The sequence below is a fragment of the Zosterops lateralis genome (genome assembly GCF_965231275.1).
Source record: "Zosterops lateralis genome assembly, chromosome: 1".
Classification (NCBI taxonomy): Eukaryota; Metazoa; Chordata; class Aves; order Passeriformes; family Zosteropidae; genus Zosterops; species Zosterops lateralis.
The window spans coordinates 101411108-101425413 of record NC_139762.1 but is presented as its reverse complement, the minus strand read 5'-3'; positions in this window follow the sequence as shown (position 1 = coordinate 101425413).

The window sequence follows — 14306 nt, the reverse complement described above, 5'->3', positions numbered from 1 at the left end:
TTAAACATACTCAGAAAATAGGAAATCAGACTCAGAAAAGTATTAGAGTTTTGGCCTGATTCTCCTGCTATCTGAAAACTATAAAGTTTTGGGGTTTTTTATTAATAATTCAGGAGCTTATTAGAGTTGGGAGCAAATTCCAAGTTTAAAAAGTAGTTTATTTCCTCAAAAGCTGATTAGGAACCCCTGGTTATGTGACAATCAGGTTCAAAAGCACCTGAAGAACCTGAATATACCTAAATCCATGGGACCTGATGAGATGCATCTCAGGGTACTGAGGGAATTGACTGATGCGGTTGCTGAGCCACTCTCCATCATATTTCAAAAATCATGGGAGTCAAGCAAAGTCCCCAGGAATGATGCGTGAAAGGAGGACCCTGAAAATTACTGATCATTCAGACTCACCCCCTTGTGAAGTAAGATCATCGACCAGATCTTCCTGGAAGATTTGCTGAAACATATGAAACATATGGAAGACAGGGAGTTAATTAAAGACAGCCAGCATGGTTTCTCCAAGGACAAATCATGCCTGACTAACTTTGTGGCTTTCTCTGATGGACTGACTGCGCCTGGACATCTGTAAGGCCTTTGATATGATCCCCTCCAACACTATTATTTGTGAATTGAAGAGATACAGGTTTGATGCATGGACTGTTAGATGGACAAGGATCTGGCTGGATGGTTGTGTCCAGAGTTCTAGGCAATGCCTGAATGTTCAGGTGAAAACCCGTGATAAATGGTGTTCCTCCTGGTCCATACTGGGACCAATGCTATTTAATCTCTTCACCAATGACATGGACAGTGACACTGAGTGCACCCTCAGCTAATTGGCAGACAGCACCAGGCTGTGTGGTAAAACAGATGCACTTTAGGAAAGGGATGCCACCCAGAGGGATCTTGACAGGCTTGAGGAGTGGGCCAATTTTTTACCAAGACCTACGTGATAGAACAAGGGGAAATGGTTTTAAACTGAAAGAGGATAGATTTAGATTAGTCATAAGGAAGAAATTCTTTACTTTAAGGGTGGTAAGACACTGGAAGAGGTTTCCCAGAGAATCTGTGGCTACCCTATCCCTGTAAGTGTTCAAGGCCAGGCTGGATAGGGTTTTGAGCAACCTGATCTATAGAATGGCATCCTTGCCCAAGGCAGGTACATTGGAACCAGATGACCTTCAGAGATCCTTCCAGCCAAAGTCCTACTATGATTTTATGATTCTATAAAATATGTGGCTAGTCAGACATCTCCTGAGATTGGCATAACTGACCAAGGGATTAGCTGGGGTATCTACCCTATGGATTAATAGCTCAAGGGAAAGGAGCTATTACAGCTCCTAGCCTGTCTTTAGGATGACATTTCAGCTCTTACCTTGCACATTAGTCTTAATTGTTCCGGTAAAAGGAATAATCAGTTCTTATGTTCCCTGCAGGCTGGCAGCCTGAAATGTAATCTGCAGCCCAAGGGTAAAGATCTCATCTGAGTCACCTTTGTTCAAGATGAAAACCTAAGGAATTTTGTTTTAAAATCTTCTGGGTGAGTTAATATAATACCTGCAGGACAGCATGACTCTTCAACCACTTTTGCTATTTTCTCAGCACTTACAACTACATCAAATACATGCTCAACATTAAAAGCCCCTTGAGAAGTAAAGCAGTGATACAGTTGAAGGGGAGGATTGGGATGCCAATTCTGATCCCCAAATAATGACATCTTTCCTCTTCTTCCTCTGCCAGGTCTCTCATTCCCAATTTGGTGCCATGTCGTGATGATGGTTATTCAGGCTGCAGGACCATAATCTCTGCACTGCAGCAGTGTTTACAGCTATATTTGCTAGTCACTCAGGGACCAGCTCTGTCCCTGCTTCAAGCTGTGCAGAAGGCAGGCTTCTCTCTTTCTGGGTCACAGGTGATAAACAAGAATGGCCACCTCTTCTCCAGGGAGCTCAGGATATTTCTGCTTGTGTCTGCATATGCTCTCACTCTGCAGAAAGAATAAAACATCTGTGGAGAGATGAAATCTTGAATGCATTTTAAAAAACACTGGTGACTTTCTGAAAAAAAACAAAGCAAAACAAAACAAAACAAAAACACCCAAACAAATCAAAGACCCCCAAACAAAACCCTCAAAAAACCCACCCCCCCCCCAAAAAACCCCACCAAAACCAAAACCAAACAAACCAGATTTAATTAACAGTTGTTACAATCAATGGTGCTATGTAGTAGCTTCAAAATGTCAATGACACCCTAAGCAGTGACTAAAAAGAGGAGATTGATGTTTTACAGTAATTACTCTGCAATAGATTCTACGTTTACTCTGATTTATAAAGCAAAGTAAGATTACTCTCCCTCCCTTTCCCCAAGTGTTAGTTGTTAATCTCAGTATTTCAGAGGTTATTAAAGCAGGTAGGTTTTCGGCCTTTACAAATTACTCCTCATTTACTGATATCACTCACAGTTATGCGAGCAGAACAAACATTAAAAGGGATACTGATCCACCTCTCCAGCCCACCAGCTTCCTGCTGTGCATTTCCTACATCTTCGGAGCAATTTTAGAGTGTGACAGTTGAATGAAATTTGTCCCAGTGGTTAAAAATCTCATCACCATGTAGTTCCTTGGCACAAATTCACTCTAAGATCTTCCACAAATCCCAGGCCAGGCTCTTGGGGTTTACATTAGATGGTAGCACTTTAGGAGGTTGTGGCTGTACCCATAAGCTGGTTCTGGGAGCAGCCTTCACAGTCTGAATGTGGATGTTTTTCTCTTCCTCCTTCCCCTGTACTTGGGTGTACAACCCAATCATTATGAAATTCAGTCTGCCTCCCTAGACCAAGCTGAAAAAAATGAAGGAACACTGGTTCTGAGGTGTGAGTTGGAATAGTGAAGGCAGTGGGCTGGACAAGCCCTCCACAAGCCAGGAGTTGCAAAGCAGATGGACAATAATTAATAAAATCTAAAATGTGGTATTGCTTGTAGTGAAATGAAATAAGATGGGGAAAGGTTTCAACTAAAAATAAGGTCAAGAATAGAAGTTTAGATGGGAAAGAGTAAACTATGATTCTGCTGCAAGAGAGGAAAACCAGACTGAAAATAAACAGAGAGAAGAGTAATAAAGTGCATTCAGGTGGAACTCAGTCAAAACCAGGGACCTATCTGCTTTTCACAAATGTATAAGAAAAATACCCTATAAAAATTTCATTCTAGAGACCTGATGTACACACTGCACGAGATAGATAAATCCTACTCCAAGCATTGTCGTCTTATGTTTTCATTTGCCAAAGCTAGTTTGGTCATTAGGTTAACAAATCTGTGGACTTACCTAAGTTTTACCCCAAAATAAACAAAGTGCTGGCTTTTTTTTTTAAACTGAATTCTTTCTCTTCAGAGGAAGCCAGTATCTGCTGCTAAACTCAAAAGCCAGATGGTGCGTTTGGATGCATTTAGACATGACCCACTACACAGGAGGGAGTGTTGCCAATATAAAATGATACCTTTACCCTGTGGATTTGCAAGAGGAACCAAACTTCAGTGGGCTGATAAGGCTGAATGCAGAATGATGCTGAGCCCAGCACTGTTTACTGCAGGAGATTGATCGCACTAGCAGCTCAGCATTAGGAATTTAATGCCTTCCAAGGGGCAGCTTTTTCCCCATCTTAGGAGCTAATAGGTCTTACAAATGAATAAACTGTAAAAGTATCTTCTTGGACTGGCTTAGGGAAGAAGGGAAAACAGAGGCAGAGTGGATGAAAGAAGCCTGTCTTTATTTTCACCCACATTGCTAGCTTTAACCTTTCAGAGCAATTCTTGTACTCAGTTTGGCTCTCCAGTCATATAAAAACATCTGCTCTGAGTCTCTCAAAAGGAACTTGTTAATCTGCAATGCTTCATGCACACAACCAAACAAAACCTGGAATCCATCCTACGTATCATATGTGGCTATGTGGAAAGATGCCTGTGGAATTAAGCTGAGCAAGAGGCACATATTTACTTATTCACAGCAATAAAACACAAATAATGACTCAAAATGTCTGCAAGGGCCTTCATATTTCTCAAGCAATGCAAATCACTGGAGTCTGCTCACTTATAGGTGTTCACTCAGGTAACAGTGTTCTTAGAATCACTGAATGTTCACAAGGGACTTTTAAGGTCATCCAGTCCAATTCCCCTGCAGTGTGCAGGGACAACTTCAAACAGATCAAGTTGCTTAAGACCCCATCCAATCTTATCTTGGACATCCTTGGGGATGAGGCATCTACCACTTCTATGGGCAACCTGCTCCAGTGTTTTATCACCCCAATGGTAAAAACAAACCAAAACCAAAACCAAAACCAAAACCAAAACCAAACAAAACAAAACAAAACAAAAAAAAAAAAAAAAAAAAAAAAAAAAAAAAAAAAAAAAAAAACCCACCTTATATCTAGTTCATATCTACTCTCTTTCAACCTAAAACCATTACCCCTTGTCCTATCATTACATGCCCTGCCAAAAAGTCTGTCTCCATCTTTCCATCTTTCCCATAATCTAATCTCCCACTAATTTTGAAAGGCCACAATGAGGTCTCACCAGAGCCTTCTCTTCTCTCTGTGTTTGCTTTTAAACCTGATACCAAATGATTTCACTGAGTATTCTGTAGCTTTTATACTGTGGGAAACAATAAACACCTATTCCTCAACTCCCTTCTTTGTACTAGTTATGGTATTATAAATTTTAACACATCTCTCCCCCTTCCCTCCCACAGTGTGTTTTCCAAGTCCATGGCCTTGAGATAGCTAACTCTTTTTCTGTGGGAGTAGCTCCATTTTGCAGATCAATGTTGCTATTCTTATCAGCACCCTCGCCAGCTCAAGTAAAACCCTTTCTAGATCAATGGCAAGGATTTGATTACCTATGAAATATATTTGTGAAAACAAGATGTTAACTCTTACATTTGTTTCCTATTTTTTGACATGATATTCATCCCAAAAAGACCTTCTGGTTTAGCTCAGGATAAGTTTACATGGCTTTGGTAAGAAATCTTTTTAAAATGTATTTGAAAATTATATGTATGAACAACCGTAATCATCTGCTCATTGACACCTTCAAAAGACTGCAATAAACTTGCAGCTAAAAAAAAATCTGAGCTGATGTTTCCCCTATATCTCATATTTACACTTTGCCCACTGTCTGATTTTATTCTCTCATATAGTTCCTACAAATTAGCTTGATACCAAAGTCAGATTTACTGCCCTCAGAACAAATTCTGTTGCTCTCTTAAAGACTGCTGCAGCATCTGCTTTTATTTTTAATGGAAAAAAGAAAGTCCTTCAGTATCCTGGCTGAAACTTTCTTACTCTTTTTATTAATTTAAATAAATGTCTTGGATTAAGGATATAAATGATTAATTAATCAGTAATATTACTTCATTACTGGAAATAGTTCAAGTAGACACTTTACAACCAGTAATTTCAGCAATCTGTCAGTCTGGGGAGACCTTATAGCAGCCTTCCAGTCACTACCTGAAGGGACCCTAAAAGAAAGATGGAGAGGGAGTTTTTACAAGGGCACAGGATAGAGGAAAAGAGGAAATGGCTTTAAAATGAAACAGGCCAGGTTTAGAAGAAATATTAGGAAGAAATTCTTTACTATTAGAGTGGTGAGGCACAGAGAACATTTCCCAGAGAAGCTGTGGATGCCCTGCCCCTGTTCAAGGCCAGGCTGGAAGGAACTTTGAGCAACTGGTCTGGTGGGAGGTGTCCTTGTCCATGGCAGGGAGGTTGTAACTAGATGATCTTCAAGGCCCCTTCCAATCCAAACCACTATGATTCCATGACTCCTCTACTTTGCCTTCAGTTTCTTTCAGATCTCAAATCTTGTACGTGGTAGATAAATACTTCTCAATAAAGTCTGTGCATGGATATTTCTTCTCCCTTTAGCAATTCCAGCCTTGGGTGGAGGGTTTCAAGCCTTTCCTTCCATTAGAACCTGAGGCCAAATGCCATTTTTCTCTTATGGAAATTGACAGGAATAAAGTGCAGTACAGTCGTAACGTCAACATGCTTAGAAGCCCATGTCTTCATTGCAGCATTTACAAAGTCCTGGCAACAAATTTCACTATATAAAGTTAAAAACCCAGATATATACTAAAATCTGATCTAAAAGTAAAGGATCTGGTGAGTTACTGATTGAGAAATTAAGAGATGTTTCCAGGATGCTCGTAAGGATGTACAAATTATGTATGGCTACTCTGCAGTCCTCATTCAGAGGAAAACATGCACAGGAGTTTGAAAGCATTAAATGGAAAACTGAGAAACCAGGGAGCAATTTTCCTGCTTGCAGGCCTCCATAAAAACCTCTTATAATCTACATCTGTGAGTTCCCTGACAGAGGAAAACAGGTGAATAGTGTGAAAATCTGAAAAAAGAAAGACTATTTTTCTCGGCTGAGCCGATATACATACATGTATGTCACACGTATCAATACCATGCTTTGCAGAAATATTTCAGAGGTTGGCAAGAAATGTCCACAATTTTACAAGAGCTTTTAGTTAACATTGTCCTGACTCTCAGGACAGATTCTCAGGAGCAGAGAAGGGATGAATACACTGAAAACAAAAGGTGCACCTCCAGTAATAAGACTCCTGTAATATAAATAACACCCACTTCCATTTTATAGAATATTCCACCATCTGACTGATTGGAATAAAAATATCATTGTAGTCCCTGAGATCACCATCTGCAGACTTATGTAACAGCAGAAACTGTTTTTCATGAAAAAATATTAATTGCAGCCTATTATTAGCCATGAAAACATTCTTCAGTGTAATGAGTCATGGTTCCTGTCATCAAGCTAAATGCCGTTGAAATGTATTTCCTAAGAGCAATACCCTTAACTCTACTCAACACAGTGGTTGTGTCAGTGTGGGTATATGCTGGCCCTCCAACATTATATTGTGAAATAAAATGGGTACATGTGGAAGGACTTGAATGGCATCACAAATATTTGGACTTCTGGAGGGCTGATGCTGCCATAGCAACAAAGTCTCTGGACTGTTTAAATTTGAAGCCACCACAGTTAAACTCCCAGCTGTGATAGAAAACAGCTGTATTGGTAGCCTGCTGTTACCCTAATTTTTGCAACTACACTTGTTTGCAGTATGGTCCAGATTAATGTTAATAGGGGCTGTATTTCTCCAGGATTTTACAGGAAGACTGATGCCTCTCTTATCCTTCCTCCCACCTGACCACCTCCCACCTCCCACCCTTGTCCTGTTGACAAGAGTTTTGTCAACACCAGATTTCCAGAAGATAGATCTCCATGTACAAGTGTATTTATATATGTAGATACCAAAGCCATGACTGAAGCTGGATGTTTCAGCAGTAACATTGTCTTAAAGTTGCTATTATTTGATTGTAAAGTATAATCCTGACCTTGTAAATAAGCATATTTATATTTTTGCATCTTATTTTATGTATTTATATGCATATATTGAATCACAAACTAGAGGCAGTAAAATAAGGCTTTTTCCAGGGACATTCTTCTGATACTTATTTTCTTTCTGAACTTAGCAGAGGTCTGGTTTAGATTTTTTCTCTGCTTAAAAATTGTGATGCTTGAAAGTTTTTTTAATGACATATTTTTAATTTCTGTCTTTTCTGGCGTTAAACTAGTGTTTACAATATAATGACTCAGATTTTCGGGTTTTTTTCCACAATTCTTGAAGCAGTAATTATATTTATCAAATACTGATCTTTTTTCATTTGCCCAATTGTTACATCTATTAGAGTTATCTACCTCATGGGCAAATAGCATTACAACAATATGAGAATATATATCAATGTTCAATCCTTTTAATGCATTGAGTTCAACTCCTGGGTTACATATTTTCACTTCTCAGTTGTTAGTACTTTCCCAAGTAATTCCTTTTTTTCTCTATCTGCAGCCATTGCTACTCTGAACATTGTCCTCCCTGCTCTGAGGCTGCTTATGTCACTCTGGTGGAGTAAAGGCTCTGTCTAAACGTAGATTATATTTTAATCTACCTATTTTCAGGTCTTTTTCTTTGAGCTGAAAGAGAATCAGTTGTTCTGGTGAATTATCCAACCCCGCTGTAATTTGCAACTGTTCACAGCCAGAAATGGTGTATTATGAAAAAGCTGCTACCTATTAAAATATTTCTGGTGGGAATCCATTAGTGAAAATTTATGTTCCATTAATGAAATTAGTTATGTAGCCAACATAGCTTTCCACTAAGTGCTGGATGAAGACCCCTCTCCTTTCCCAGCTTGTAACTGGCTCACAAGTCATAGCAGAGTTTCTCACCACTGCTACCCCAGGGAAATAAAATGGGAGTATTTTTGGACATAGAGTCACTGCTACAAAGCAGAAACTTCCCTGTGAAGTGAAACTATTCATATAGATATAGGAACATAGTTATAGTTACACTGATACTTTTGACACTGTGTGACAGCTTCTGTAGGTATTTTTTCTCATGATTTGGAATATCTCTTTCCAGCTCAATATATGTCTCTTCAAAAGCACTCCAAGCCAAAATAAAAACAAGCTTAAGTGTTCACAAGAAGACTAAAATTAACTCACTGTCAGTCATACAATTAAACTAACATAGATTAAAAACTTCCCCAGAGAAAACAATCCTTAAACAAGTTTATTAATAAAAAAATGTGTGTGAAACACAAACTCACTATCACATAAGCTGTTATATCTCTTGGTACCACAGGGATTAAGATGGGTAGACAGAGACAATCCTGAATACATGCATCTCAGAGGAACAGTTACCCACTGGCTCACTTTACTGGTGATTTTTATTTCAGTTCTGGCTCTGAAACTCTGCTGCTGCAGAGTTTGCTGGAGTCTGGGGAGCACTGGGCATTCAGGCTGCTGCATTTTCCCTGTGCAACACCAAAGGTTGCTTGACCTGGGTGAATAGTGCAGAAAATAGATTATGATGCTAAATCCTCACTAGCATTTTTAAAAATAAACACCTTTTTATCTTGTGACCAGAGGCTAGCACAGGCTGTTCTACTGCTCTCCATTGCCTCCGAAAATTAACCAGCTTGGGAGCTCCTAATATATCATCATCATCATTACATTTGCCTTTGGAAAATTTACCTAAAATGTCTTTCCAGAGGACTAAATTGCAGCATAGCAGGGGAGATGAGAAATTGCTATTCACAAGTCACTGCCTTGCAAAGGTTAGCTTATAAAATGTGTGCTGACTTAGGCAGTGTTCTTCATTGCCATTTTGGGGATGAAGATTCAGTTGCATTAAGATATCTTAAGATTAAGAGGGTGTGCACACATATGTAAATAAGAGGAATTGCTGAGCTCTAAAAAAATAGCTTTTTTCACTTAGCTTTGCTCGCAGATTTTTAGGAAACTCTAAGGGCTGTGAAGATAGAAAATTTGCTTAAAATACTTCCATTTGTCTTACAAAATGTCAGTTTTCAGTATTTCCTCTGAGGCATCTTCCAAGGATAGTCAGGACACAGCACTAAAGAAATTAGTCAAGTGCCCGTTCTTGGTGGAAAAAGTAATTTGGAAAAATCGGATACCCCCAACATCTATGTAGAGATCTTGTCCTGCCAGTGGCTTTTCTTCCATGGACTACACGGGATTATTAATAATCATCAGCAGCAGCCCTAATAAACGATTGTGGCAGCAGGTAACATTGAGTCTTTACTTGGCCAAGTTTTACAGTTTTCTGACAACACTTTGTTTTTCAGAAGATAAGTCAAGTAGAAAAGAATTTTTGTAAACTCATCACTAAGTTTTCTGAAGTTGTATAGGTGTATTCAGCTGTTGTGGAAGTCACTAACATGTTACAACAATGAAGAAAATGTCTAGGAGTTAATCTGGTGATATAGAATTTACACACCATGACAATACGTTCCTATTACTTAGTATGATTCAAATTTTATTACGTGATCCTGCACATCCCTAGAATTTTGCATACAAATGAGTGCCTCTAAATTCTTCCTCCCATACAAACCAGAGCATTAGCTGGACCACATTTTCAATAAGGGGAGCTCCATATGTGTACATCTGTGTTTACATGTGCAAATCCCAAAGCTGTCCTTGCAGGTGAATGTTTTGGTATCTGTTACTTGCATGAAAATTGTTGTTACTAAGGGTAAGAATATAAGTATGCCTTGTATCAAATTATAGGCCTCAGTTTCCTGGAAAGATTTGTGCACATGAATTAATATAAAATAAATAATATATTGCCTGATCTGTTTTCTCTGTTAGGCTAATAAAAATGGTATAAATTTACTCCATATTTGGGGAACAAAGACACCCAAACATCCTATGCTCACCGAAAACATTGCTGCATCATTGCAGTCCCTGAGCCACCAAATGAATATTGGATTATTCAGGCATCTAAAGTGGAATTGTCCCATAAAATCTCAATTTGCCCTTTTGTTGGCTAAGCAGTGTCAAAGAATGCCCCTAAGAAGAAAGGCATGCTCTTCCCAAAGAACTGCTGTAAATTATCTTCCTGATCACAAGGCAACAAAAGGGAAAGAGCATGCTTTGCAAGCAGACATGTATTTGAGGCACAGCACTTCCTTAAGCTCTTCCTGAGCATAAAATTTTGTGCCAGACCTTTGCAGCATGCACACATTTTTCTTTAAAGTTATGAATTTGGTTGTAATAATCAGTGATTTCTTAGCTCTTTTTTAGGGCTCTAATTTCCAAGGGCTGCTTTTATACTCCCTTCATTTACACAATATTTCAGCTGTTGCAGATTGTAGAAAAAGTTATCTCATTCCATTGGATACAGGATAATCAAAAGGAGGCTAATTTCTATAGCTACATTTAACCTGTGTGAATAGGACTTAATTTTTCTGTAGGGTTTTTTTTTCCCCTAACATTTCCATTGAAGGAACCATTCTAAATAATAAAAATTATTCTGACAAAGGGAGCCACAAGATCGAGCACAGAGTGTCTGGTATCTGTTCAACTTTATCTTGCGTGCTGTCAACAGAGGATAAATTTGTAAACAAAGATTTTCCAGGATGTATTCCAGATTTGTGAAGAAAAATATTAGCTCCTCAGTCTCCATTCATCTTTCCTCTGTGTCATATGTTCTGCAGCTTGGGAATACTGTACATTGTGTACTGCAGGCATTTTGCATGTCAGGACGTGGTCTAAAATTTATCTAAGTGAATTTTTGCATTGTGACAATTCTCACCTTTTACCAATCTTTCCCAAGCAGGGAGGGATGGACAGCCTGAATGGAAGTCCTTCTCAAAACACTGCTCCAAGAGGCAGAGAATAGAGCCATCTATTGACTGGGGGTACAGTAATGTCTCCCTTCTGACATTCACAATGCTTTGGGAGTTTATGTGCCACCTCCTGAACACCAGCATTGTTCACAAGTTTTTATTTTGACAAGTGCCATACTTCACAGATACATTCTTGAGATGGAAAAGACCTAACCCCCACAGCTCCCAAGTGTAATTCTTTTAGCTATTAAGCACTGTGATCTAGAAAGCCTTACAGGACTTTGTTCCAAATGTTAGGTAATGACTTTGGTCCTCTCTAGTATTTAATTTAGTAGCTACCTAACAAAAATGTAGGGGTAGTGTAATAAATTGCAAAATACACAACAAAATTGTGAACTCCAACATGCTTTATTTATTCAAAATATACAGTGTATCTTACACATGTCTGGAGACTTTATGCTACCACGGTTAAAGTGGAAATAATTTATTACAGTAGTTTTAAAAGGCTGTATACAAGGCCATAATGAACCGAAAAACAGAAATCACTGGAGAAAATCACAGATTAATGCAAACAGAATCTTTACACAGTAACAGCTTCCAGACGCTCCGTTTGATATATTTCATATGCAAATAAGAAGTCTTGAGTTCTTTGTTTAACTGGGGGGGGGCGGGAAAGCCACACCAAACTAAAATAAAAAAATTAGTGTGTGCTCTGGCCCTGCAGGCACCTGTGTATTCCCGGCCCCATTCCCGGCCCCATTCCCGCAGCAGCAGCCGGAGCGGACGCCGGTCCCCACTGGGGGGCGCTCCATACCCAGGCGTGGAGCTCCGTGACCTGCCTGAGCTTTTCCAGCTGCTCCGGCGGGGCTGCCCCACCCCTCGCAGTATTCCGAACCACAGCTGGGTGTTTTCCATCAGCTTGGCCTTTACAACAGGCAGGTGCAGCACTGTGCTCCCCTCGGTGCAATTGGATCCCAGAATGGAGACAGCAGCTGCCACAGAACAAGGCACTGCCCCAGCAGCGATCAGCTCTTTGCTCATGACTGTCCATCTCTCACATCAAAGCCTGACCTTTAGTTCATCCTTTGTTTCGTGATAACAGCTCAGAATAAATCAACCTGCCAAACCTTCTCAAAGAAGTTCTAATGCAGTTGTTGACCAAACCTAGTTTAATATACAGCAATCACCGTGAAGAAACAAAGAAAGGCAAACTTTGCATCTGTTAGCAAGTAATAGTGCAGCTTCACAAATGCCAACCTTTCAAGACTATGTGCATCCTTCAGGACTCAAATCTAGTCTTTTAACAAATACTAATCTTAAAAAACCTTTTTTTAAAAGTTTTTCACTTTTTTTTGTGAAGTGAACTTGCTTGAGGTGAACTGAATAGCTGAAAAAACCCTCACAGGAACTTAGTGCTTATGATTTTGCCCACTAGAACATGGTATGAGCATAGGCTTTTGTTTTCCACTTATACGTTAAAAAACATAGTGTGTGAACATGAAATTGGCTGCAGGAGATCACACTGAAGATCCATCCAGTCCAGCAGTGGCCAGTAGTACACCACATTTTAATGGAGCAATCAAATACTGATGAAAAATCCTTGCAGTTCCTAGCATCCTGGAGCTCAGGCACTAACACAGAGGTAATGTTTGTGCTTCATAGCTTTTGGTGGTTTTTTGTTGTTGTTATTGTTGTTGTTTATTTGGTGGCAGAACAAATAATGAATTTGTTTTATTTCCATTTTCTCAACATGCGAACAATTTGCCTTTGGACACTCTGCATAGCAATATGTTCCACACTTCAGTACACATTGCTTGAAAAGGGGTCTATTTCTGTTTGTTTTGAACAAAAAAAAAAAACAATGTTCCTGGAAGTAAGTATGTGTTAGACACAAGGAGAGAACTTTGGCAGTTTTAAATCAGATGGGAGGGCTGCCTAACCAAACAGACTTACAAATGCTATTTGCATCATATATGATAAAAGGAGTCACAATTATTTTTATATCTTCTCTGAAATCAGGTGATTTCAGCATCTGTAAGGCTCAGCTACAAAAGCTATGACCTTTGGAACCAAATTAGCACACTGTTTATCCAGGCATAAAGATGCTGTGAGGATAAAACTCATTATTTCAGGCCTTTCCAGACTGAGGGAGAAGTTTTATATTCACAATGACATATGGGAAGTATGGTGATATAAAGCACTGAGGTGAGATTCTGTCCCATGCTTGAGTCATCTTACAAGATCTTTAGATGTGAAGATAGTTTTACACCTACTCTGTTCTGAGGGTGTCTGTGCCTGAGGAGTTCTGCCTGTTAATTTACACTGTTTAAAACTCTCTAAGGCACTCACAGGGTCATAACACTGCCTTGTATCATCTCCTTCTCCTAAAGCTTTTTCTATGATACAAAATACATGCTGTATATTTAAAGTCAGCAAAAGGTTCAGCCTCTTTGAACTGACTCTAAACTAAATCCATCAAGAAGCTCTGTGGTTCCTCCTTTTGACAGCTTAGATCTTAGTGTATTGCTTCCTCTAGAAGTCAGGCCAGGGTAATTATGAGTGAACCTGCTCCCTTAAATGGATAGGAAAAAGAACTTTTCTTTGGAAAACAGTTTAAAGACCGGTGGTTGAAAGTTTTTGTATAGAAAATACAATTAAAATCTAATGATAAAGGCCTGGATGTTTCTTACATTTATTCACAAGTGTAATTTTTAACAAGTGAAAAATAGGCCTTGAAATTTCCCATCCTAAGGTCAGCCAGAAAGCTAGGTGTAGACCTAGAGTTTTAAATCAATTTTGAATAAATCTGTAAACAAAACTAACTGGACCACATTCCTTCCAGCAGAACCTATGTGAAGCCTGTTGAATTATGTCAACAAGGAAAAAATTTGACCTATTTTGTTTGTAAGATGTTGCGCAAACACAACAAATACATTGAGCAAACAGTTCCAGGAAGAGTGCAGCATCATCATCCAAAATATGTTCTAGGAAACATAAGAGTAGGTAGTGAGCTGAAGACTTGCATCATGGAAAAAAGGCTAAATAAGGATTCAAATCTGTTCTAACAAATTTAGCCTTGCTGCTCTAAT